This window comes from Elephas maximus, chromosome 17 (assembly GCF_024166365.1).
Source record: "Elephas maximus indicus isolate mEleMax1 chromosome 17, mEleMax1 primary haplotype, whole genome shotgun sequence".
In the NCBI taxonomy this organism is placed as follows: Eukaryota; Metazoa; Chordata; class Mammalia; order Proboscidea; family Elephantidae; genus Elephas; species Elephas maximus.
Window position 1 is genome coordinate 16,611,328 of NC_064835.1, and position 23,952 is coordinate 16,635,279.

Consider the following 23,952-nt stretch of genomic DNA (forward strand, 5'->3'; position numbering starts at 1 on the left):
TGGGATGTACAGGTAATCGGCTGGGATGATCTGGGCTATCTCTAAATTGTTGAGCATGGATTCACGCAGGAGAGCCCTGCCTCCTAACGTTAACGCTGACCGGCCTGACACGCTTGACTTTAGTGCTTTCGCAGGCTAGGCCTCTGAAGAACAGAAAAGTACTCTCCAGTCAAAAGCCCACTGCAGCTGAAAGTAGAATGTTCCTCCTAACTCAGATAAAATGAAATACTTATTGTTTCAGAAAACTGGATGTAATAGAATAAGGGTGAGCTGGTCTGTAACCTTGCCTTCTTTTTAGTTTTAGCTGGTATTTTCCTGGAAGCAGCACAGATTACAGTAATCTTTACTAAGAGCCAGAGGAAAAGAAATTTGATTATATAACTTGGTTACCTAGGCATCGTTATGGAATAAAGGATCTTAGAGCTGGAATTAAGAGGGCCTAGGGTCTCTGCACTGTTACTCTCTTACTGTGTAACTGCTAGGCAAGTGCTGCTGAGAATTATGGTAATTTGCAAAGGGCACACCAGGCTGGAAACCCTGCCTTTGCTAGTTACCGTGGGACTTGTGTGGGTTACATCATCTCTTTGATCCCGTTTTCTCATCTATAAAGCAACATTCTACCTGTCCTACTTCCCTTACTGGAGTGTTGTCAAAATCGTATTGTTAATATGTGTAGAAGTGTTGTTTCAATTATAAGGACTATATAGATGTGGATTTTTACTAGGGCAGCTATACTAAGATGGACTAGGAAGAAAGGCCTGGCAATCTGCTTCCAAAAATCAGCTAATGAAAACCCGATGGATCACAGTGGTCTGACCTGCAGCTGACCATGGGGTTGGCAGAGGACTGGGCAGCATTTCATCCCCTTGCATATGGGGTTACCATGAGTTGGCAGCTAATGACAACAAATGCCTCAGTCGTCTCCTCTGATCTTGGATACTCTTCATCCTGGTGTTCTTGACACTGATGAGCACTAGCATTGGTCAGCTGGAATGACTCTGGTTTTATCTGTTTTCCCTGTTCTAACACTCAGACAGGAGTTTCTGAGAATAAGCTTGCTATTATCTATTGCTTATTTGTTCATGCCTCTGGGTCCTGAGTTACTGTAACAGAAAAAAAGCTAATTACTTATTGGCAAATATATGAGACACCCTTGAAACTCAAGGACCTTTGCCTGCAACTAACATGTCTTCCTGTTAACATGCACCTGGGGAGATTTTTTTTATATGCCTATCAAAGTTGGTGATTTATGTGCCTAAAAGCATAGTTCACAAACCAACGAACCAAAGAACAATAAGAACAAAATCCACAGCAAACAACAAATAAGCAGCAAAGAAAAAAAGGTATTAGGATGTTTACAATGTTCTTCCTCCAAAGGCAGTTAGTTCTCTCTTCACTTTCTTTTGATGCTTAATAATAGGTCCACGACTTACCCCTCACTGAGTTCCAATTAGTTTCAAACTGCAGTAGAGTTAGAATTATTGAGTGACAAGATCAGACTTTAGAAATGGGCTCTCCATTTCTGTCCCCTGGATCCCTTTCCCCTTGGGCTCCCTACTAGGCATCTCTGGTTTTCATCAGCTCAGGGAGGCCAGCAGGCAGGCCGAGGAAGGCTATGGTTATTAGGTTAGGGATCAGACTCCCAGGACTCATGGAGCAAAAGTTTTTGGGATAAGGAAAAAGGAGTTTATAGAAGCAGAAGAAGAGATGGGAAGAAAGAAAGAAGAAAGGGAAGAAGTCTTACTAAGAAAAGGAGAAAATAAATGAAGGAGGAAAAGGAGAGTGAAAGAATAGGTATGGGGTAGGAGGGAGGAAGATAAGGGTCTAGGGAGAAGACGTCTTTGTCCCAATGCTGTAATGAGACAGGAAAGGCAAACATTTCAGAGCAAAATCAGCTGTGCCCACATGTCCTCTAGCAAACCTGCCATTGAGTAGATTCTAACTCGTAGCGGTGGTGTAGGACAGAGTAGAACTGCCCCATCGGGTTTCCAAGGCCATAAGTCTTTACAGAAGCAGACGACCACATCTTTTTTCCTCAGTAAGCAGCCAAGTGCTTTAACCACTATGCCACCAGGGCTCCTTTAATGCTCCAAACGTGGTTCCGATACTGCCAGGGACTCAAGTTTCCAGAGTTGCCAATTCTCTACTTACACACACACACACACACACACACACAATACCCAGCTGCTGTAGAGTTTGGCTCATGGTGACACCTGTATGTCAGAGTAAGGTTGTGCTCCATAGACTTTTCAATGGCTGACGTTTCAGAAGTAGATCACCAGGCCTTTTTTCTGAGTTGCCTCTGGTGTATTCAAACCTCCAACCTTTGGTTAGCAGTGAGCATGTTAAATGTTTACACCACCCAAGGATTCCCTACTTACATAACCGAGAGAATAGCTCCCCTGCTGCTAGTCCCTGTACCAGCTGGTGGTGGCAGTGGTGGCCCACCTCCCCTAAAAGCTGTGCAAGTATCTCCTCTTCTTCTTGAGGGCTGGAACATTGTGTGCTTACTTAGGGGTCTGAAGAAGGGCCAGGAAAACCTAGAAAGAAGCTATTGGCGAAGAGAACGTCTGTATCACATTACCTAGGGGGATGCTGAGATAAGAGCAAAGATTGCCGAGAGCCTCTCTGCTCTGCTACTTTATGACCTAAGTGGCTTCTCAGCAAGGTTTAGTTTTCCTGTAAAACAGATCTCCATCTTCATGCCTACCTTGTGGTTTATTGGGATGACTTCTTGAGATAATGGATGTATCTCCTAAAGTGCCTTGTGTACTTCTTATGGTACTTATCTCTGCCTTATGTTGAAATATTTGGGTAGCTTATCTCCTTTATCAGGTTATGTGCCCAGTGAGGACAGGACCCGTACAGTTTATCACCTAGCATGGCACATAGCAGGTATAAATGTCTGCAGCAAATACCTAATGTTAAATAATTGAGGAAGATGATAGTTTTCTTTTAACAAACCCAGTAGATGTTGTTGTTGTTGTTGCTAGATGCCGTCGTGTCAGCTCTGACTCATAGCGACCCTATGCACAACAGAACGAAACACTGCCTGGTCCTGCGCCATCCTTACAATCGTTGCTATGCTTGAGCTCATTGTTGCAGCCACTGTGTCAATCCACCTTAGTGAGGGTCTTCCTCTTTTCCACTGGCCCTGTACTCTGCCAAGCATGATGTCCTTCTCCAGGGACTGATCCCTCCTGACAACATGTCCAAAGTATGTAAGACGCAGTCTCGCCATCCTTGCCTCTAAGGAGCATTCTGGCTGTACTTCTTCTAAGACAGATTTGTTGGTTCTTTTGGCAGTCCGTGGTATATTCAATATTCTTCGCCAACACCACAATTCGAAGGTGTCAACTCTTCTTTGGTCTTCCTTATTCATTGTTCAGCTTTCACATGCATATGATGTGATTGAAAATACCATGGCTTGGGTCAGGCGCACCTTAGTCTTCAGGGTGACATCTTTGCTCTTCAACACTTTAAAGAGGTCCTTTGCAGCAGATTTACCCAATGCAATGTGTCTTTTGATTTCTTGACTGCTGCTTCCATGGCTGTTGATTGTGGATCCAGGTAAAATGAAATCCTTGACAACTTCAATCTTTTCTCCGTTTATCATGATGTTGCTCATTGGTCCAATTGTGAGGATTTTTGTTTTCTTTTTGTTGAGGTGCAATCCATACTGAAGGCTGTGGTCTTTGATCTTCATTAGTAAGTGCTTCAAGTCCTCTTCACTTTCAGCAAGCAAGGTTGTGTCATCTGCGTAACGCAGATTGTTAATGAATCTTCCTCCAATCCTGATGCCCCGTTCTTCTTCATATAGTCCAGCTTCTCGTATTATCTGCTCAGCATACAGATTAAATAGGTACGGTGAAAGAATACAACCCTAAAAATCATAACGTCAGCTGTGGAACTAATCTGGCTACTATTTAAGTTTGATGTGTTACTAGGTTAAATTATATTCCCCCACCGATTCAGAAACACCCAGGGACCATTTATACATCCCAAAGTTTTTCATTTGAAATTAAGGAATAAATTGAATATTGACATTTTTTGGGGTTAAAAATATTTTATTACTAAAAAATTGGTTATTATGAGCAAGTGAAATCTATAATGATACCACTTAAACAACATAGAAAATTATATATTCCATGTATGTAATATACATACACATAATATGTTGAAATTTTAGTGAATGTGCAAATTCATTCCAGTTCCAGCAAATGTATATAAAAGTAACCACATACTGTTTCAAAAAATAGTAGATACTTGTTTATGTTTTTAAATAGTTACATTTCTTCTCTGAGTTGCCAACCTTGCACTATTCTTTAATGTTAAAATTTATTACCTAGTATGTGCCTGGTGGAGACCCATTGGTGCAGTGGTTAAGTGTTGGCTGCTAACCAAAAGGTTGGCAGTTCAAATCCACCAGCTGCTCCTTGGAAACCCTATGGGGCAGTTCTACTCTGTCCTATAGGGTTGTTATGAGTCGGAATCGACTTGACGGCAAATGGGTTTTTGGTATGATGTGCCTGGCACATAGCAGGTATAAGAAGTATATGTGATAAATAATATTTAATAATAAATCATTATTATTTTTTTTTTAAGCTAAACAATTTGTTGAATACTATTATGTGCCAGGCACTGTACTAGGCTCTTTATCTGTAGATTATTGCTTAATTTTCACAGCCCATGAAGTGAATATTATTTGTCCTCTTTTGTACACAAAGAAACTGAAGCCTAGAAAAGTAAGTAGCTTGGTTAAGGCCACACAGCCAGTGAACATTAGAGCCAGCATTTGTACTCAGGCCTGCTTACCCCCAAAGCTTCTGCTTCTTGAAACCATGAAATTCTTAGAAGCAAGAACGTAAGGTGATAAGGTATAAAATATTATAGCTCTAACTACATTTTTCCATGTTGCTTCCTGTCTTAGTTATGCAGTGTTGTGACAACAGAAATACCACAAGTGGGTGGCTTTAACAAACAGAAGTTTATTTTCTCACAGTTTAGGAGGCACAATTTAGAATTCAGAACTCTGAATTCAGGATGCCAGCTCTAGAAGAAGGCTCTCTTTGTGTTGGCTCTGGGGGAAGGTCCTCGTCTCTTTTCAGCTTGTGTTTCTAGGTTCATTGGAGATCTTATGTGGCGTGGCATGTCTTCCTCCACCTGTGCTGGCTTGCTGCTTGCTTAATCTACTCTTTTTTAAAAATTTTTATTGTGCATTAAGTGAAAGTTTACAAATCAAGTCAGTCTCTAATACAAAAATTTATATACACCTTGTTGTATACTCCTGGAAACCCTGGTGGCATAGTGGTTAAGTGCTACGGCTGCTAACCAAGACATCGGCAGTTCAGATCCTCCAGGCGCTCCTTGGTAACTCTATGGGGCAGCTCTACTCTGTCCTGTAGGGTCGCTATGAGTCGGAATCTACTTGATAGCAATGGGTTCAGGTTACCTATTTTCTATCCTCTCCTATCCCTCACTTTTTTTTCATTCCCTTCAGCCTTCTGGGAAATGTAGCAAAGCGTATTCTGGCTAAATAAGAGATAAAGCGTGCTGTGCTTTCTTTGATCTTCCCCGTGTTTTCCTTGTTGCATTAATGGCAGTGCTGGGGTACGGTTTCTTGAATAGAGAATGAATCAACAAACATCAGGAAATGTAGCTGTAGGAGTGGGATGGCACATAGGAAGTCATTCACATGAACTCAGGTGCCATTTGCACACCCCAGTTTTTCCTTTTGAAATTAAGGAATGAATTCAATGTTCCATTAAGCACATGGGATGGGATCAGAGACACAACATGAGGTTCACCTGTATTTGCGTCCTTTCTGAAGAACTGCAGAACACACACGACGAGTAAGGTTCCTTTGAATTCTTCAACCCCAGGTCTTAGCCTGATGGGTCGGTGAATCCCACAGAGATAGATCTCCAGAGGACTATTAAGAAACAACTTCCAAGAACGAGGGTGCTGCTCCGTCACAGAGGTGGGGGCCTTCCAGAGAGGAAGCAGTTTCCTGCCTGTCTCTGACTCACACTTTTCAACAGGGCCATCTGAATCCCCACACACGAATGACCATGGGTGGTTAGTATTTCAGAAAGGACTCTGCCTACAGAACTAAGAAGCAGGAAAAAGTGATTGTTCTGAGGAGATACAGCTCAGCTCAGCATTGCTCATCTCCAAGACTGTCTAATAATGATGTATAATGGATAACTTTAGAACAGAAGACTTAGAAGAATGTGTCAGTGGTCTTAGAACTCTATTGTTACGGATTGAATTGTGTCCCCCCTAAAAGTTATGTTGAAGTCCTAACCCCTGTACCTGTGGATGTGATCCTGTTTGGAAATCAGAATTTTCTTTTGTTACACTAATGAGGTCATACCAAAGTAAGGTGGGTCCTAAACCTAATAATTTCTCACCAATGTCTTAGGAAAAGAGCAGAATAGATACAGAGGCAGACACACAGGAGGGAGATAAATGCAAACCCAGGAGTGCCAAGGATTGTAGGTGGCTACTGGTAGCTGAAAGAGACAAAGAAGGACCTTCTCCTAGAGCCATGCCCTGAATTCTGATTTCTAGCCTCCTGAACTGTGAGAAAATAAATTTCTATTCTTAAAAGTTACACACTTGTGGTATTTTGTTATGGCAGTACTAGCAAGCTAAGACACCTGTTATTATTGTTATTATAGCTAGCATTTATTGAGCACTTACTGTATGACTGGCACTGTGTTAGGTACTCTCCACACCTTATCTCATTTAATTGTTTCCAACAGCCTTCTGAAGTAGTACTAGTATATTCCTGTTTTTTCAGATGAACGCTTAACTCCTTCACTTCTTGCAAGTCTTTGTTCAAATATGACTCTATGAAGCCTACTCTGACGACTTAATGTAAAATTCCAGCTGGCATCCCACATCATCCCAGCCCTTTTGTCTTTCCATAGCCCATATCATCTTCTAACCTATTTTCTCATTTTCTTAATCTCGTGCCTATTGCTTATTATCTCTTTCCCCCCATTAGAATGAGATCTCCTTAAGAACAAAGATTTTGGTCTGTTTTGTTCAGAATAGTGTCATTGAATTCTGTCCCCCCAAAAATGTGTGTATTAACATGGTTAGACCGTGATTCCCAGTATTCTGTGGTTGTCCTCCGTTTTGTGATTGTAATTTTATGTTAAAGAGGATTACGGTGGGGTTATAACACCCTTACCATGTCACATCCCTGATCCAATGTAAAGGGAGTTTCCCTGGGGTGTGGCCTACACCACTTTTTATCTCTTAAGAAATAAAAAGGAAAGGGAAACAAGCAGAGAGTTGAGGACCGCATACCACTAACAAAGCAGCGCTGGTAGCGGATCGCATCTTTTGGATCTGAGGTTCTTGCACTGAGATGCTCCCAGACCAAGAGAAGACTGAAGACAAGAGCCGACAGAGAGAGAAAGCCTTCCTCCCCTGGAATTGGCGCCCTGAATTTGGACTTCTAACCTACAGGACTGTGAGAGAATAAACTTCTCTTTGTTAAAGCCATCCACTTGTGGTATTTCTGTTACAGCAGCACTAGATGACTAAGACAAATAGTATCTGGCTCATGATAGCTACTCAATAAATATGTTGTAAGAATAGATGAATGCAAGAGCAAGCTAAGGTTGGGATAATAAGCAACTCACTTAAAATGACTGAACAAATGAACGGCTGTGCAGGACAGGAACTTGGCCTCGCTTCAGAGTCTGGAGTTTAGCCACTATGTAACATTGCCTTTCTTTCAAAAGATTTTCTCACACACACACGCACAGTCTTCAGAAGTAGAGCGTATTTACTAAAACCACGTCGGAGCTGCTTGCTGTCATTTTAGAAAGCAAGTTTGGATGAACAGCACCCAACGAGTCCATTCTTAGGGCCTCTTGTATTCAGATTCCTAGAAGCCTTTTTAGGTCTCATGGGTGACTTCATTATTTCCTCAATTAGTGTGTAGAAGATCTAGGGTCTCTTTGACTTGGGAATGAAGCTCTGTGGTATCAATGTCCTCAAGGCCAGCTAGATCTTGGTCAAGTGAAGATCCCTTTTCTCTTTAGGATCTTTGATCTGAGTGGAATGTACTTATCTAACCATTAACTCTTCTGCTAGGATTATTTTTGGGTAAAAAAAAAAATGCCATTAGGTTCTCAAACACTGTTTTCTAAACCACTGAGTTCTTCTTTCTACTCTTCTTTGTGTTAAAGATTTAATAGTGACTTTGCTGTTAGTCTCTGTTTAATTAATAACCTTTGCTTATATGCTTCATTGGTAAAACAGTGACTTTGAGGCTTGCTTTTAGCCTTTCCTCAAGAGTCTGCCTTACTTTTTGGCCTGATAATTCTTCGTGAAAGAACCCCAAAGGAACGGTTAAGTGCACTGCTGCTAACTGAAGGGTCGGCGGTTCGAACTTACTAACTGGCTCCATGGAGAAAGACCGAACGATCTCTCCCATAAAGATTACAGCCTAGACAACCCCATGGGACGGTTCTTCTCTGTCACATGGGGTCACTATGAGTGGAGATCGACTTAACGGCACCTAACGTCAGCAGCAGTGCCTTGTGAAGGATCTAGATATCATGTACACATACATAGCCTCTGTGCAAAAACCGTGTTACCTACCATTACTGCAGCTCAGCCACGTGTTAAATTGGTATCTTATTATTGAATTTTTTCTCCCGTATTGCCTCAGATTCTTATATGTCTTTGAAATAAATAAAAAAGGTTTAGCTCTGGTTCAAAGATGATTTTCCCCTGCAGCAGATTTTACTGTAATATATGGCTTAATATAAAAGCTAGCATACTGAATACAGTTAGTCTTCAAAGTGGATTAGGGTTGTTGTGCTTTGGGCATTTCCAAGGCATTAGTTACAGTACATTGCATTAGCTTTACCGGTTGCTTCTGCTGTAACGAAAGGGACAGAAAGATCACCCGCTTGAATAGAAGATCAAAATGCCATCCTTTAACTTCTTTTGAGTGCGATGGAGATGATAATTGAATGGCAAAACCCCTCCCGTTGTAAGGAAGCAATGAAGCATTCTCTAGGTCCTTTAGAAAAGGCAAGAACCGAAATTCAGAATGCCGAAAAACCCATGAGTTCTGTTCATACTAGTAATAATGATAACGACAGTGATCATAATTGTACCAGCTGCTACCACTTTCCACCTCCCCCATTCTTCATTGCCCTGAAAATAAATAAATCTGTATTTTAAGCATTAAGTTGACCTCCGTCTTTAGCCACTTTTTTTGTGAGTGGGAAACCACTGACATGATAAATGGTATTCAGATATGCAGCCTGTGTAGCAGTGTGTACAGAGGTGGATTTTTTATAGTGCTTCATGGTGTATGTATGATGTGTACAAATGACTAGACATACCCTGCAGCCTGAATGTATAGTTTTACATTAGTGATGAATGTGTGATGCTTATACACATGGGTGCAGAGGTGGAAATAATGCAACAATGGACTTCTCTGAATATTTACTATGTACTAGGGATTGTGCTAAGTACTTTATATTTATTATCTTGTTTATCTGTCACAGCAAGCCTGTGAGATAGGTACAATTTGGTTTTTCACATGAATTAACTGAGGCACTGAGAGATTAATTAACTTGCATATAAATGGTAGACACACGATTTGAACCATGGCATTCTGATTCTTACAGGAGCCCTGGTGCTGCAGTGGTTAAGCACTAGGCTGCTAACCAAAAGGTTGGCGGTTTGAACCCACCCAGTGCTGTAAACCCACCCAGTAGCATGAAAAAAAAACAAAAAACAAAAAACCTGGCGACCTGCTCCCAAAAGATTACAGTCTAGAAAAAAACCTATGGGGCACTTCTGCCCTGTTACATGGGGTTGCTATGGGTTGAAATCTACTTGATGACACCAGCAACAGCAACAGTCTAATTTTAGAGCCTTTCTGCTTAACTCCTAGGTCACATTGCTTCCCCATAAGTGAAAAAATAAATATTACAAGCTTAATATAATTGAAAAGTCTCCCGTAAATGTCAAGAATATGCAAATATGTCTGCCGGCCTTGGGAATGCCTATGTTCAGGGTATATATCAGCACCGGCCATATTTGCATTTATCTCAGGCCATGTGATGGATATGAACCATTCATAGGCTGTTTTATACAAGGCACGTCCAATAATCGTGCAGTATAGGTACAGAAATGAGTTATCAAGTCAGATACCAACTTAAAACTAAGATGTTGTTATTAAAGACAGAGGTGAGCTCCATGTCAAAGGAGACAAGCTAACTAAGACCAGGAGCTCTGGCACCAGATTGTCCGTTTTGAAACCCGCTTGGCTGCTGATAAGCTGTGTCTTTAGATGACATTTCCAAGCCTCATATTTTCTCATTTGAAGATGGGATGCAGTAAGTAAGTGTGCACTAAGTGTAGCTAGTCGAATCATTATTATTGTATTTGAGCTTTGGTCTAATTTAAATACAGTGTGGAGCTGCTGTGTGTACAATGTTCTTTGTAGTATTTCTTCTCAGAAAACAAGCAACTTACTCCTGAAATCTGGGCCAAACACTTACCTAAAGTTGTTGTTGGGTTCCATCAAGTCGATTTTTGATTCAGAGCTACCCCATGTGACACAGTAGAACTGCCCTGTAGGGTTTTCTAGGCTGTAATCTTTACAAGAGGGGATTGCCAGGTCTTTCTCCTGCAAAGCTTCTGGGTGGGTTTGAACCGCTGACCTTTCAGTTGGCAGCCGAGTGCTTAACCGCTGTGTCACCAGGGCCCTTTTTTATTTAAAGTACTTTGTACCAATAAAGTGGGAAACAAATTAATTTGACAACGTGCTGTAGTCCTGCGGTAGGGCATTAGAGGGCACTGTTAATGAAACGGTAGCAAAGGAAGGACGAAGTAGTTTGGCCTTTAAAAGTTGTGGTAATTTCTGTAAATCTAAAACTGTTCCAAAGATAAAAGTTCAGTTTTTTAAAAGTACATAGTCATATGTTTCTGGACTCAGTTCTTCCATAAGTAATGGATTAACTTCATTTGATCATTGTACCATAGCAAACCAGGTAAACAAGAAAGGAATCACCACAGACTGAGCCATTTCTTATCTATAAAATATGGAGGTTTTGCCTTCATCTAAGGTATTTTTCAGCTTTGAAACTCATAGTGAATGAACAGATTTAGGAGGAGTTAAATGATGGCTTACCATCTACTTTCTTATCAGGATTGTCAGACATTCTTTGGACAGGAAAATATGGAAGGAGATAGTTATTTTCTGGAGAGCTGGGCAGTACCAGACCTCAAGTCTGTCTGGGTTTCCCAAGGGGAAGTTGGAGATTTGCCTATCTGGAGGTCTTCGAAAGAAAGTAGTATGAAATGCCATCTCTCAGAGATGGTTAAGATGTAACCATTGCCTATAGGAGAAAGAGGATGGATTAAAATCCAACTCAGGGCAGCAGCTTTTTTGTTCCTTCCTTTAACTGTTCCCCAAAGATCCATAGTTCAAACACCCTTACCTGAGAAACCCGAGCTTTCAGTTAATCAGGAATGAATGTTCTCGGTGAAGAGCATTATGGTCCCAGGGTAATTCTCTTGAGACTTCCTATATGATGTGGGTTGGGTAGGACGTGATAATGTAAGGGAAATTATGACCACAGTTAGAGCTGCCCCTGGGGAAGCTGCAGGCTGGGACCGACCATATTCATCAATCTTCGTTTCTCTAGGAGGTATTATGATAAAGGAGCAATCTCTAGAGAGTTTGAGGCTGGGAAACTAATTGCACTGGGTGTCTCTTTTAACCTCACAACTCTGTTCTGTGTCCTCCCTTCCTGCTGCTGCATCATTTCTTCATTCACAAACATTTACTGAGCATATACATGGTGCAGGCAGTGAGCTGGATAGCAAGATGACAGAGATGAATGAGACATAAATCCTGCCTTAATGGCAACGACATTCTGAGGGGAGGTGGAAAATGTATATCAATAATTATGATACCAAACCCACTGCTGTAGAGTTGATTCCGACTCATGGCAAACCCTGGTGGCATAGTGGTTAAGTGCTATGGCTGCTAACCAAAAGGTCGACAGTTCGAATCCACCAGGTGCTCCTTGGAAACTCTATGGGGCAGTTCTACTCTGTCCTATAGGGTCGCTATGAGTTGGAATCTACTCAATGACAACAGGGTCATGGCAACCCCATGTGTTACAGAGTAGAAGTGAGTACCCTAGGACTTTTTTTGACTGTAACCTTTACGGAAGCAGATCACCAGGCCTTTCTTTTCGGTGCCACTGGGTGGGTTTGAACCACCAGCCTTTCGGTTAGTAGATAAGTGCAAACCATTTGTGCCACCTGGGGAAATAATTATGATACAAGGCAGAGGATGATGTGTTCTCAGGAGGTGCGGATAAACTGCTCCGAGGTTTTTTTATACTAGGAAAGATTGATTTAAATGGACACCAAGGAGATTCTTGGAGAAAAGGAGACAATTAGAAGAGCAAGAGCATCTGTGGAAATACTCATAGAATCTTAGACCTGAAGCCATCCTCAGAGGTCGCCTGGTCTCAACCGCAAGGTGAGAACGTCCTCTGCAGGTTCAGTCTCTGCTTGAACATCTCCATTGATGGGGAACTTGTCATTTATTTTTGAATGAACAGTGTTATCTCTTCTAAAACAATACAAACATTAGATATCTGGTCCCGGAAGGGAGTGGGGAGATCTCTAAGAACGTCTACGTGTGTGTGTTTCACAGAGAGAGAGAGAGATAGAGAAGTGAGACAGAAGCAGGGCTGTGTCCTAGATTGGCAGTATCCTAGAGGGCTCTGCCTGAAGGACATATGGATCCAATGAGTGCTGACTGGTTGTTCTTGGAGTTACTCTGGGGAGGTTTCATTATGGTGGGGGTGGGGCCTAATGTCCTGGTTCCAAGGTCCAAGGATGTAGGGGCCAATTTGTACAGAATGAGACCATGTGACCAAGCCTTCAAGAAGGAAGACTTTGCTCAGGCCAGCCCAATTTAAGCCATTGCTTTACCAAGCCCTGGAAACAAGTTAGATCTACCTTTGGAAGCTTAATTAAAATGGTAAGACCATAAAGAAGCTACTTTGAAAGGCTTTTTAGTTTTTCACTAAGATACTATTTCAGCAGGGGGTGGCAAGCCTTCTTTTAAGCAAACCAACTTAGTGGAGCCTTGGGCTGACTCATTTGTAAAAGGCCAGACGTTTTGTCCTTTGTGTGTTTGAAGTCCCTGTTTGGAGCATTGTATTGACAATCCTCTGTAAGGGGAACCTTGGTGCACCAGAATTTACAGAGCCCTGCTGACTCACCTTCCACTCACAAGTAGACTTCTTAACAGGTAAGAGGTATTAGAGACGCTTTGGTAAAAATTAGGGATTAGGTCTGAGTTTACATTATTGGTTATAAATGAGAAACTCTTTATGTGGCCTGAACAAGTCATAAAAAAGTATTTCTTGCTAGTATTTCTGGCAAGGAGATTCTGCTAAGTAGTTCAAATAGTGTTTCTTTTTAAAATATTTAGAATTCAATGGGAACTCCCGAGGAAATTTGGGTTAACTTTGTGGTATGTTTTAGTTAGTTAGGGAACAAATAGACGGTGACTAAATTAAACTGGGAAACTAAGTGTATCAGTTTCTAGAATTGTAATCCCGAATATTAATTTATTTACCAAATGGGAAATCAAATAAGATTTTTTGTGAAAAATGACAGAGAGAACCAGTTTGAGTGGCATCTGAAATCCATATTTTACAGAAAGTAGAACTAGAGGAACACAGTGAAGTGGAGATAAAAGTGGCTTTGGATTCGGAATGCCTAGGTTTGAATCGCAACTTTGGTAATCTTATCTTCTCAGAGCCTCAGTTTCCTCATCTCTGAAATGGGAAAAGTGACATTTTGCTTATAGGACTATTATGAGGTTTAAGTAGAAAAATGCAGCTCCTGGCTCACTGTCTTAGGTGAATCTGAAAATTCTTAGAACATTGAAACATTTCCAATCTATGCCTGGCTGAAGCAGTTATATTTTAATTGGTTCAAGTCCTATATATTTGCTTTGAACTGGGGTAAGAGCAGGCAAGTTGATGATTTACGGATATTAAGTAGTGGTGTTCTTGCAAGGGTGTATATAAATCAAGTCATATTTAAAATGCCGTAGGGGGAATTTCCCACATAAAGGAATTCTATTTGTGTAAAGCAAATTGTTTTTTTTTTTACAGCAAAAAGGCCTTTCCAAAAGCAAATCACCATCCTATTGTATCTTTTGTGCAAATCTAAATGTTCACATGTTGGGATTAGTTCTAGAGAGGTGTTTGTGTTTGGTTAACTTCTTGTTCTGTGTGCGCTTCTGAGGGAATTAAACGTGCACAGAATCTATGTGGACAAAAGCAGAGTGAATGTTAGACTCCTAAGTGCAGTTTGTTTTTTATTTATTCTTTGGGGTCAAAATGTTGTTGTTAGTTGCCATCAAGTTGACTCTGACTCATGGTAACCGTATGTATGAATAACGGAATAAGATGTTGCCAGGTGCTGTTCCATCTTCATGGTCATTGGTATGTTTGCATCTTCCACCACTATATTGGACAGTATTCTGTTGTGATCCTTAGGTTTTCATTGGCTGATTTTTGGAAGTAGATCACCAGGCCTTTTTTCATAGTCTGTCTTAGTCTGGAAGCTTCACTGAAACCCATCCACCACCACCACTGGTGATCCTGCTGGTATTCAAAACACTGATAGCGTAGCTTCTACTATCACGGTAACATGAAAGCTACCACAGAATGAAAAACTGACAGATGGGTGGTGGTAAGGTCAAAATACTACCTCCAAGGTAATACTGAAAGTTAGTAAGCTTGACCATGAGATGTTTGATTTACAAAATAATTTCAGTGCCAGTCTTTTGACCTCGGTCTAAGATTTATCTTTCCGTGCCTCAGTTTCTCATCTGTGAACTTGGGTGGGTCAAGATGGAGGAAGGATGAGCTAAATAGCTACTAAATGTCTACTATTTCTTCCAGGCCTATAATTCTATCACCTAAGGAAAGTCTTTTTTTTTTTAATTTTTATTGTGCTTTAAGTGAAAGTTTACAAATGAAGTCAGTCTCTCATACAAAAACTTATGTAGTCCTTGCTCTATGCTCCTAGTTGCTCTCCCCCTAATGAGACAGTACACTCCTACTCTCTACCCTCTATTTTCGTGCCCATTCAGCCAGCTTCTGCCTTCTCATCCCCTCTCCAGACAGGAGCTGCCCATATAGTCTGATGTGTCTACTTGAGCCAAGAAGCTCACTCCTTGCCAGCATCATTTTCTATCTTAGAGTCCAGTCCAATCCCTGTCTGAAGAGTTGGCTTTGGGAATGGTCCTTGTCTTGGGCTAACAGAAGGTCTGGGGACCATGACCTCCGGGGCCCTTCTAGTCTCAGTCAGACCATTAAGTCTGGTCTTTTTATGAGAATTTGAGGTCTGCATCCCACTGCTCTCCTGCTCCTTCGGGGGTTCTCTGTTGTGTTCCCTGTCAGGGCAGTCATTGGTTGTAGCCGGGCAGCGTCTAGTTCTTCTGGTCTCAGGCTGATGCAGTCTCTGGTTTATGTGGACCTTTCTGTCTCTTGGGCTCATAATTACCTTGTGTCTTTGGTGTTCTTTGTTCTAGTATGGAAAGTCTTTTGCTCATAAATTTTTTCATTGTCAGGCAGAGCTAATAAGTCTGCCACAGGTACCACCTTACATCCAGGGAATAGCCTAGGCTATAGGAAATGAAGCTCTTTTCTTTTCCTGGAAATACAGAGAAACAAGGTCATTCTGCATCCAGCACCATGTCTCATGTCCATTTTAATGCTCAGTTTTTCAATAGCTGCCTTCCTTGTAGGGTGTGCCTTACTCAAGTTTGTAAGTTGAATTAAAGTTGTTTATATGTGTTAAAGAAACCGTTTACTTTAATGAATCTCTTTTGTAAAATAAACGATTTGTGTTTTGTGAATAGTCATTCCTGACTCATACATTTTTTAACTCTAGATTTTCTTACACCATGCTTAAAGCAAAGTAAATCCTTCCACTACACGGACTCTGAGAGCTACAGTAGAGACATTAGAGATCATCTTGTATGACCAATCCCAAATCCTGATTTTGGAGTATTTAAAATACTGCGCAGTCACTGAGTGGAGGTGAATTGGGAGAGCAGTGGTCCAGAGCCTCATAGCTTCTAGAAGCGCGGGGGCAGAGGAATACCTGCACAAGAGTTGGCCACTAGGGACAGTTCCAGGGTAGAGTGCAGCCAGAGCAGAGGCAAAACAGACTATTCCCGAATAGTGAGGACATCTGATAGTGTGCCTTTCATTGAGGCAAGAGCTCACGCCAAATGCAGAATTCATAGGAATGAATTATTTACAATTGCCGCCTGCAGATGCATTTCCTGCAGAAAGATAAACGACGCATGGTGCAGATGGTATGGTTGCCCAGAGCTGGATGACAGGGGGAACCAATGAAAATCCTCCATTGACTCCAGCCTTCCTGTGTCTTTTTTTTTTTTTAACTTGTAATTGTATGTTAAGGCTTCATATTCCTCTGGTGCTTGGCAAACACGCTGTCATTTCCCATCAGAACCCACCAGGCAACTGCTTCTGGTCTGACTTAAATAGTTTCAGTATTATATCTCAAGATAATAAGTGATCACAGTTTTCTTCAACTTTAGAAGCAACTGGAGGAGCACACAGCTCAAACATTTCTACTTCTCTGGGCCTTGGATTGCTTGTCTGAAAAGGCGGCTACTGTTTACTGATTTGGCGAGGTGGGATGGCCTGAGTTCCTGTCAGAAATAAAGACCTAAAGTGATTGCTTTAGCACTTAACAAAACTAAAAACCAAACCCAGGGCCATTGAGTCGATTCCGACTCATAGTGACCCTATAGGACAGAGTAAAACTGCCCCATAGAGTTCGCAAGGAGCGCCTGGCAGATTCGAATTACCAGCCCTTTGGTTAGCAGCTGTAGCACTTAACCACCATACCACCAGGGTTTCTTAAAAGGAATGATTTCCTCGAGCCTTAGATATAGCCCTTCACTTTGAGGGTGTTAAGCTTCCAGCTCTTTCTGTCTTGGTCTTTGCACGCAAAGCCCTTTGTAATCTGTGAGTTCTTACCTTTTCAGTATCGGATCTTAGTAAAAGTATGTGACCATCCTGGGCCTCAATTTTCTAATCGGTAAAATGGAATGAACAGTGGAGCTAAAATGACAGTTGGGCCAGATCTTGGAATCTCTCTTCTATCATGCTGGAATTTTGTGATCAGTAGAATATAAGCTCCTTGAGGGAACAGAGTTCCCTTTGTGCACTCCTGTTTTCTAGTTTTTTAGAACATAGTGTGGTCAATAAATATATGTTGAATGAGTGAATGAAGGAAGATTTATAGTAGATATAATTTCTATCCACTCACCCCTCACCCAACTGAACATTATGCTCCAGTCAAACGGTTCTCTTTCCAAGAACACACCATGCTCTCACATGCCTCAGTGCCTTTGCACATATGGCTCCATCTGCCTGGAAACATGTCCCTCTTAGCTACTTGGAAAACTCCTCTGTTAGCTTCCAGACCTCAGCTAAGTACTGTGTCCTCTACAATGTTCTCTTTGGACCAGGAGCTTTACCCTCTGTGGTCACACTGCATTTTGTATACATTTCTACTGAAGTGGTTTTTCTTACCAAGTTGTAGTTCTGAGTTGGTTTTCTGTCCTCCCTACCTCCTGCCTAGCAGACTTGAAACAACTGGAGGCAGGGTCATTTTTATTTTTTTACCTTCTTTCTTTCTGCAGTCAGGGTCATTTCTGATAAGCCTTCAAAAAAAAAATTTTTTTTTTTTTTTAGGAGTAAATGAATAGTTTTGCAAGAAACTTTGCAGAAATCCTTCACAGTACCCAGTATTAGGCTATGCCGAGAGTCTGGGCCTATGAAATACTTTTTGATTGATCTGCTAGATTACCAGGTACACCACCAAGCTTCAATTTTCTTAGCAGATATAGGCAGAACTGTATTTTAAATACATAATCATACAGTCACGTTTTGTTCCTCTGAAACATAACATCTGCTGACAATAAAGCACACACACACGCAGACTTTTTAAAAAACAAACCCCTTATCCCCACCCCCAAGTCCCTTTTCTTTTTGTTCTTTTCTTTCCTCTTCTTTTTTTCTTTCTCTTTTCCTGTTCTCTTTTTTCTCTCTCTCACACTCCTGTTCACCACTCTAACTCCAAGTTCTTAGCACATAGTAGATGTGCGGTTACTATTAGAGAATGAAGAAGTGTCTCTCATTTCTTTCACTGCCAAATTTCTGGAAAGAGCAGTCTAATCTTGCAACTTCCATTTATTCATCCTCCGCTTACGCTTTAACCTTTTGCATTCTCATTCCTTCTCTTGCCACTCTACTGAAATTGTTCTCTCGGAGGTCATCAATGACCCAATTACAAACACTAATGGAACTATCTCAGTCTTCATCCTGCCTGCCTTCATTACAGCTGCATTTGGCATTTATCTTTTAGAAATGTGGTATAATTGAAAAAGCATGGGTTTTAGAGTCGAGAGACCCTGGTTTCAATGTGTACACAAATTCCACTTGCTAGCCGTGTGAACTTGGGCAAGTTGCCTTTGAAAACTTCACATTATTCTAAGATGGGCCATAGGTGTGTCTCAGCGTTGTTGGGAGGGTCAGGTGGGATTTCTGTGTGAAGCGCTTAGCACAGTGCCTGGCTTGGAGTAGCTGTTCTATAAATGTTGCCTCCTTTCCTCCCTCGACTTCCGAATCATTGCCCTCTCTTGGTTTTCTTCCAACTCACTCTATGAATAAATCTTCGTAGTGTTCTTCTTTTCCTTGCCATTTCCTCTTATTCCGTGTTTTTCTCATGCCCGAATTCAGACTTCCTCCATCTCTCCCCTGCATATAGACAATTTTCCAAAAACATGGGTTGAATGAATGACAGCCTTCTAATTGGCCTCTGCCTTCACCTTGTGCATCTCCAGTACATATTTCACACTCTCACTAGGGTTGATGTTCTCAAATACAGGTTGATAATATTACCTCCCTCCCCCCTCCAAAAAAAAAAACAACAACAAAAAACCCTGAATAGGTTCCTTTGTCTCAAGAATAAAATCTAACTTTAAACACTCTTCATAATCTGATCCTCTTGTCTGTGCAGCCTCATCTCCACATGCTTTGACTTATCTTTCCCTATTTTCAAAACTCTCCATGAGTTGTCACACCTTAGTGCATTTGCTCACGCTGGTCCCTTGTTCCAGAATGCCCTGTTCATCCATCCATACTTCAAGGCTTGACTTAAATACCACTTCCTCCAGAAAGCCTGCCTGGACTACTTCTTTTTCTCCAGTTAAAACTGATCAGTCTTTCCACTCACATGTTGTTTGCACATATGTTTTGCACTTAATTAATTCTGCCTCGCTGGATGTATGTACTAAGGCACCAACCATGTCTTATTCATCTTGCTGTATCTTGAGCTCTTACCCAGTAAGAAGCCTTACACAGTGCTTCAGCTTAACAACTACTTGTAGAGGTAAACTGAACTGAAAATCAAAACAAACAGTTCTGTTTCCCAACCAGGGTATTATAAAGGAGACTTAATTAGATCTAACTATGGATAACATTTATAGAGCACTGACTGTGTGCCAAGGACAATTCTAAGTGCCCTTAAAACGCGTATCAACTCATTTCACGCTCGCAAGAGCCCCAGGAGGGAGCTGCTATTAATTATCTTGATTTTACAGAGGAGAAAACCGAGACGTGGAGAAGTTAAGTAACTTATGCAAAATCAAACAGCTATTAAGTGGTAGAGAGAGGCCTTAGACTCAGATAGAGTGGCTCTGTGTCTGCACACTTAATCTATAGTGTGTAGTGGCTGTTTGTATTTGGGGAAGCTTCTGAGGAAAGTAGCCAACTATCCAGAGCATCATCAGGCCATTCTTCCTAGTCTATCTTAGTTTAGAAGCTCCACTGAAACCTGTTGTGCGTCAGAGCAACACACCAGCCTCCAATGCGATGGGTGGTACCTGTACATGAAGTGCTTTGACTGTGAATGGAACCTGGGTCTCCTGCATGGGAGGTGAGAATTCTGCTACTGAACCTGGCAATCTACTTCTGAAATCAGCCACGAAAACGGATCACAATGATCCGATCCTCAACCGGTTATAGGGGGCTAACTTGACAGCAGCTGACAACAACAAATCCAAAGCATGCCACTTGCCTTCCATGGAACGGGAGGCAAGGGGATGCATGCAGTGACCTCAAGAATTCCTTTCCAGCTGTGGCTTGCACAATGACCGTCCTTGTAAGATTTAGAGGATAGGAAATGATGTCTGTTTGTGCCTTGATATCCTGGTGTCAAGAACAGAGGCAGCCACATGCTGTGAAAAACATTCTTCTTTGACCCCTAAGCCTTTTGATGAGCAATTAAACCAGGCAGGCTTATCTGGTGACAGTCCTTCTCCTGAGGTGACGTCATTGCTCACCCTGGCCCCTGCCAACAGAGACCTTGTGCATTCCCTACAGCTGAGCGCACTTGCCAGGGCTCTGTCCTCAGGAGCTGAGAAGCCATGAAAGTCTTGTAGCTTTTTCTCCCTTTTGCTTCAGAAGGTGAAGCTGGATGTGGTGGCTGGTCAACCGTGGTTTTTATTTAGGTTGTATTTAGCTGCAGTAGCCTCCTCTTTCTTCCTCTGTTTCTAACCACGCATTTACTGCAGTTTTCTCTGATCCTGCTTGAGAAGCTAACTCCTCCGTGGGGAAATGAGGTAGGGATTCGTGAAAGGAATAGAAGAGATAGACGGGAAGGGGCTTAAGCTCATTCTCTCCAATGTTTTCTTCTGCCCCATCCTCCCCTTCCCTGCTGGTTCCTTGCCCATCACCTCTCTAGTGATTGATCCCAACTTCTATTTCTCCTTGCAAAATATTAAAGCTGTTTATGGGCTTCAGGGAGAGTCCCTGGTCACACAAATGGTTAACTGCTCAATTACTAACAGAAAGGTTGGCGGTTCCAACCTGCACACAGGCACATTGGAAGAAAGGCCTGGTGCTCTGTTTCCAAAAGGTCACAGCTTTGAAAACCCTATGGAACACAGTTTTACTCTGCAACACATGGGGTCACCATGAGTCGGAATCAACTGGAAGGCAGTTGCTTTGGGTTTTTTATGGGCTTCAGAGAGGTGTTTATTGTCCAGTAATTAAAATGCCTGTGGCCAGAAATGTTTTGGTTCAAATAGGCTTCATTTTAGGTATAAGTGAATTGCTTTTAAAGAGAAAGAGTCTGGGCTTTAGAGATCCACAGTGGTAGGGCTAGAACCGGACCTTTAAGAGAGACTCTCCTTCTTGCCTCTAAGGAGGCTGTGGTTACCTTTAAAGATCTGCAGAGAAATCCACTCTGTAACCCTACTTGGTCATGCATTCCAGTCTTTAACCAGCCTTACCCTCGGTAAAAGTTTATCACCTAACCTGGATCTCCCACTCTGCGGTCTGCACAAGCTCATTTCTTCTTGCTTGGCAACAGAGAAAGCTAGAGAAGAATATCTGGCCATCCTTCATTTTGTCTTTGAAGACAGTTAATAACATTGCACTCACATTTCTACTAGTGTTCCCAGCTTCCCTGCGAGCAACAAGTTCCACTTCACGTGTGCCCACTGCCTGCTGTTTTTCCCCTTGCACTTGGGTCACTTCCTGTGTGTTTGGCCATTTTGAATGCCGTGCGGGAAGACAGACTCTGGGTCCCAACTTCGTAGCAGCGGTGCTGGCGTGGATAGTCCTGTGTGTGCTCTCTGGGGTTGCCTCCCTTGGCACCCACCTGGGGCAAGTGGGAAGGGTGTGGCCAGTGGGTGCTGAGGCATTCCACCTTATTTCACTTGGATGTGCACCCGGAGAAACGTAGCCTCACATATGCTATTTTTCACTGAAGTTCCCTCCAGGAAGTTTTGGCTGAGTAATGGGCTATGTCATTTGTGGGTCTCCAGGAGTAATAGACAGGTGTTGGGTATCTTGTATCTGTAGGAAAACGGAGCCAAACAGCTGAGAATAAACAACAGTTGCTTGGTAATATGAGCTCCTTTCATTTAAAGTCAGAGGCCTGGCTGCTGAGTTAGGGAAGGGGAGGCTGGTTGCTTGGGCTACCACCTGTCTGGGGGGCCAGAGAGAGGTAAGGTCAGTTTTCCAGGGAACAGTGGAGTCCATGAGAGCCAACTATGAATGAGAAGTGGAGGTGGGGGTGGGGGCATGTTAGGGAGAAAATGCAGTGGCTGAGATTCTGAAGGGGGTCATGGAAAAACACTTTGGTTCTGACCCCCTGAGACCAGCTGCTTTAAGAAATTGTTTTTCAAAACTCTGAGCTTCTATTTCCCACCTGTAAAATAACTGATGGGATTGAATGGTTAGATGTAATTTCATGGTATACCCAACTGAAGTCGGGGCTGGTAAAATTCTGGTGTTCCCGGAGACTTGCTTTCCAGAGCTGATGCATTTGATAAGATTTTGGTGGCCTCTAACTGGCTTCGGAAGTCCCGGTTCAAGTTCTGATCTGCTCCGTGACCGTGGATAAATTACTGAATCCTTTCTCACTTTCATCAGTTATAAAATGGGGCTGATAATGTCTGTTCTACTTCATTCTTCGTATTACTGGAAAGATAAAATATTATGTATGAAAGCCCTTTCAAAAAATTTAAAGGTGAGGTAATTGGCACAGTAGCGGAAACAATGAGCTAGAACATACTGGTGATTGTGAGGATGACGAAGGACCAGGCAACATTTTATTCTGTTGTATATGCGATTGCCATGAGTCAGAGTCAACTCAATGGCATCTATCTATCTATCTGTCTGCCTATCATTTATCTATCTATCATCCGTCTATCATCTATCTATATCATCTATCTGTATCATCTGTCTATCTATCTATATCATCTATCTAAATAAAAAGCACAGGATACTGTAGAAAATCAAAAGGAGAAACATAGTTCTTCCTCAACAAGCTTATTATAGTCTTAACAGTAATGATGGCTTACAGTTGAAGGGCGTTTCACTTTTCAAGACACTGCCCTCCTTATTGTCTTACTCGATAGTGCCACAGTAAACAAGTGAACAGAACCAGCTGGGCTTTTAGTGAACGAAAAGGTGATGGCTTGATGGAAAGAAGGGCTCTGTAGGTAGAAGTGGGCCAGACCAGTACCAGGGACTTGAGGTGCTTTGGGAATCTGCTTCCCAGCCAAGGGAGACCATTTCAGATTTAGTTTGGAGATTTTCCCTCAGGCTAGGTGAAATGTAAATGATCATTCTCAGCCACTGCTGTGTCCAAGGCTTAAATTAAATCTCATAGGACTTTAGGTCTCATTCTATCCTAGGTGGGGAAAGTGGCTTGAGAGATGTGTGTGGAAAGAGGAGCTGGAGGCTTTTCTTCCTTTTAAGACGCAAACATTTAAATTCAGAGTGCTTCCAATAAGCTGAAAAGGGACTGCTATCTTTGGTGAGCCTCCCTTTCCCCAAAATGCCTTCGGAATCTTCTGGTCCTTGTTTTCTAGACCTGGGCCCTCTTTTTTCTTTTTTTTTTTGCCTCCACGTAAACTCTAGTGTCCCAGCTCCTTTTCTCCTTTTAAACACCCAAGACCTGGGGCTCCTACTTCCACAACCTGCCCAGTAGGCAGTTGCCTTGAATTGGGAAATTACTTGGAGGAAGTCCATGGCAGTGAACCACTCTGTGTGGATCCTTGGACTAGCTCCGGATCCCTAAGTCTGGAGTTACAGCCCAGCCGTCTCAGCATTCCCAGGACCGGAAGGGGTGTTCTCCTCACCAGGCCTGACACCTGAGGTGAAGGGGTTTCTCCTTTCCATGCCTCTTCCGGGAGTTAAAATAGAGTGATACCAAACCACCCCTGAGGGTGCCAGTGGCCGGATCTGGAGAAGAGTCAGCAACACCGGGGGGTGGTATTCTGGGGACTAGCTTATGGGTGGG

General features: G+C 42.2%; 1 protein-coding gene across 1 annotated transcript in view; it reads left to right on the forward strand.

Annotated features, from left to right (window-relative positions):
• GRAMD1B (GRAM domain containing 1B) overlaps nt 1-23,952 on the forward strand; it is a 296,128-nt gene that overhangs the window by 67,475 nt on the left and 204,701 nt on the right. The gene's annotated exons all lie outside the window — the stretch shown is intronic.